This window comes from Nycticebus coucang, chromosome 7 (assembly GCF_027406575.1).
Source record: "Nycticebus coucang isolate mNycCou1 chromosome 7, mNycCou1.pri, whole genome shotgun sequence".
Taxonomy (NCBI): Eukaryota; Metazoa; Chordata; class Mammalia; order Primates; family Lorisidae; genus Nycticebus; species Nycticebus coucang.
This window is the reverse complement of record NC_069786.1, coordinates 27,428,749-27,432,240: the sequence shown is the minus strand read 5'-3', so window position 1 is coordinate 27,432,240 and position 3,492 is coordinate 27,428,749. Positions and strand designations below refer to the sequence as shown.

General features: G+C 41.3%; 1 pseudogene; it reads right to left on the bottom strand.

Annotated features, from left to right (window-relative positions):
• Nucleotides 1–403: 403 nt before the first annotated feature.
• LOC128590245 (40S ribosomal protein S6-like) lies at nucleotides 404–2,410 on the bottom strand (annotated as a pseudogene).
• Nucleotides 2,411–3,492: the final 1,082 nt, after the last annotated feature.

The window sequence follows — 3,492 nt, the reverse complement described above, 5'->3', positions numbered from 1 at the left end:
GAGGGAGACAAAGTGAAACTGTCTCTGAAAAAAAAAAGGAAGAAAGATCTGAAATCAATAATCTAACTTAACACCTTGAAATGTAATAGGTATGAGCCACCATACCCAGCCACATCTGTCTTTTGATTGGAGAGTTTCATCCAGTTACATTTAAAGAGTTACAAATAAGAAGGGATTTCTTGCATTTTGCTATTTGTTTTCTATATGCCATAGAGCTTTTCATCCTTATTCCCTGCATTGCTGTCTTTTGGGTTTAGTCGGGTTTTTGTAGTAAACTGTTTTGGTTCCCTTCTTTCTTCTGTGTATATTCTCTAGCTATTGTCTTTGTGGTTAGCATGGAGATTACATTTAACATCTTGTAATTATACCACTACTGTGAGTTTATACCACCCTAACTTCAATAGCATATGAAAACTCTGCTCCTGCGCACCAGTTTTATCCCCAACCTCCTTAAATATTAATGTTACGAGATTATATTTTTATGTATTGTGTGCCCCAAAACATATACATTTTTAATACATAGTCTCATAACTCATGTGAAAACAAAAATTAGAGTTACAAACCAAAGTTACAATAATACTAGCTTTTTTGTTTTTTTGAGACAATCTCACTTTGTCATCGCTTTCGGTAGAGAGCTGTGGGCTCATAGCTGACCGCAACCTCAAACTCTTGGCCTCAAAAGGTCCTCTTGCCTCAGCCTCCTGAGTACCTGGGACTATAGGTGCCCACCACAATGTCCAGGTAGTTTTTTCTGTTTTTAGTAGAGACAGGGTCTCACTCTTGCTCAGGCTGGTCTCTAACTCCTGAGCTCAGGCAGTGCACCCGCCTTGGCCTCCCAAAGTGTAGGATTACAGGCATGAGCCACAGTGTCCAGTCTGCCACAATGCCTGGCTATTTTTTGTTGCATTTGTCATTGTTGGCCCGGGCTGGGTTCGAACTCGGTGTATGTGGCCAGTACTGTAACCACTGTGCTATGGGCGCCGAGCTAAAGAAATCTTATTTCTGATGGGATTCAGACTTAGAGGTGGAATCTCTCAAACAGGACAGCCTGTATCACTTGCCAGTCTGTTTTCTTTGGCTTCCATCATTCCCTTGACCAGAAGTTTAGTATATTCAGCAGCTTCTTCTTTTTCTTGATATGCTGTTTCTTCAGAGCAATACACTGGCATTTATGTTGTAGGACACATGGAATTACAAGATGCTGAATCTTGAGTGCTTTGGTCCTCAGTTTCTCACCATTTGTGTTTAAGGGCTTTCTCACAACGTACTGGTGAACATCATCTTCTTTAGACAGATTGAAAAGTTTGCAGATGCTGCTAGCTCTTTTGGGCCCCAGATAATGAGGTACCACAGTATCATATCAGTCAGTCCAGGTATATCCTTCTCTCCTTTTTTTACTGTAACCAAGTTGAGAATACTCAGATTGGCATCCACAATGAAACCTGGAACAGACTTCTACTTCCTTTCTCCAGTTTTCCTTGGTCTATGACAAGAATGCCCCTTACTCAGTACGAGACAGACACAGCCATGGGTCAAGACACTCTGCTTCATGGGGAAACCTTTATCATTCCCATCACTGATTCAGACCATATGACCCTTCCATTCTTTACCCAGAGCGTCAGCAACTTAGGTGACTATATGCTTTTCATAAAAAGTATGAAGTTTGTGTTCCTCGTCCACTTCAATGAATTTCTGGCAGCCAGTGCCTGAGAAGGAGATATTCAATTTCATCCTGAAGCAGCTGATTGCCTCTGAGGTACCATGGAAGAATCTTTAGCATTTCTTACAAAGTTAATTTAGTGGTGATGATAAACTCCCTCAGCTTTTGTTTATCTGAAAGTATCTTACTTTCTCCCTCTTTTTCTTTTTTTTTTTTTTTGAGACAGAGATTCACTGTGTCGCCCCCAGTAGAGTCTCGTGGGGTCATAGTTCACAGCAACCTCAGACTCTTGCCTCAGCCTCCGGAGAAGCTAGCATTACAGGCACCAGCCACAATGCCTGGCTATATTTATGTATGTATGTATGTATGTACTGTTTGTTTGTTTTGTTTTTGGGTTTTTTTGAGACAGTCTCAAGCTGTCACCCTCGGTAGACTGCTATGCATCACAGCTCACAGCAACCTCTAACTCTTGGGCTTAAGCAATTCTCTTGCCTCAGTCTCCCAGGTAGCTGGGACTACAGGCACCCAATACAACACCTGGTGATTTTTAGAGACAAGATCTCACTCTGGCTCTGCCTCAGGCTGGTCTCAAACCCGTGAGCTCAGGCAGTCCACCCGCCTCTGCCTCCCAGAGTGCTAAGATTACAGGCATGAGCCACCACACCCGGCTTTTCTCCCTCATTTTTAATGGTCCATTTTGCCAAATATAGGTTTCTTAGTTGACAGTTCTATTTCTACCTCTCTCTCTCTTTTTTTTTGTTTTGTTTTGTGAGACAGAGTCTCGCTCTGTTGCGTAGGCTAGAAGCTGTGGTCTTAGCCTAGCTCACAGCAACCTTAAACTCCTGGGCTCAAGCAATCCTGCATCAGCCTCCCAAGTACCTGGGACTACAACACCTGGCTACTTTTCTCTATTTTTTCTTTTGCTCAGGCTAGTCTCAAACTCCTTGGCCTTCCGGAGTGCTAGGATTACAAGCATGAGCTACCGTTGCAGGCCAACAGTTCTATTTCTTGTAGCACCTTGAATATATCAACCCACTACCTTCTGGCCTCCAAGACTTCTAATGAGAAATATGCTGATAATCTTATAGAGCATCCCCTGAGGTGATGGGTCACCTTTACCTTGCTGCTTTTAAGATTCTCTGTCTTTGGTTTTTTATTTTTATTTTTTTAATTAATTTATTTTTATTGTGAAATCATAGTTGTGTACATTAGTGCAATCAAGGGGTACAATGTGCGGGTTTCATATACAATCTGAAATATATTCTCATCAAACTGTTCAACGTAGCCTTCATGGCATTTTCTTAGTTACTGTATGTAGACATTTGTATTCTGCATTTAGTAAGTTTCGCCTGTACGCATTCTAAGATGCACGTAGATGTGGCCCCACCCATTACCCTCTCTCCACCAAAACCTCCCGCCTCCCTTCCCCTTCCTTGGCCCTTTGTCTTTGGTTTTGAATAGTTGATTACAATGTGTCTCAGTGTGGATCTCTCTGGGTTATCCTACTTGGAGTTGGTTGAGCTTTGTGAACGTTTATAGGCATGTCTTTCAGCAGATTAAAGGACTGTTGCCATTCTTTCTTCAAATAATCTCTCTACCTTCTTTGTCTCTTCTCCTCTGTGACTCCCATAGTGCATATATTTGTCTGCTTTATGGTGATCCACAGATCTTACAGGCTCTGTTTACTTTTCTTCAATTTTTTTTTCTTATTTCTCACTTGTTAATTTCGATTGTCCTTTCCTTATATTCACTGATTTTCTCTTCTACTAGCTTAAATATGCTTTTGAATTCCTCTAGTGAATTTTTCATTTCAGTTATTATAATTTTCAGCT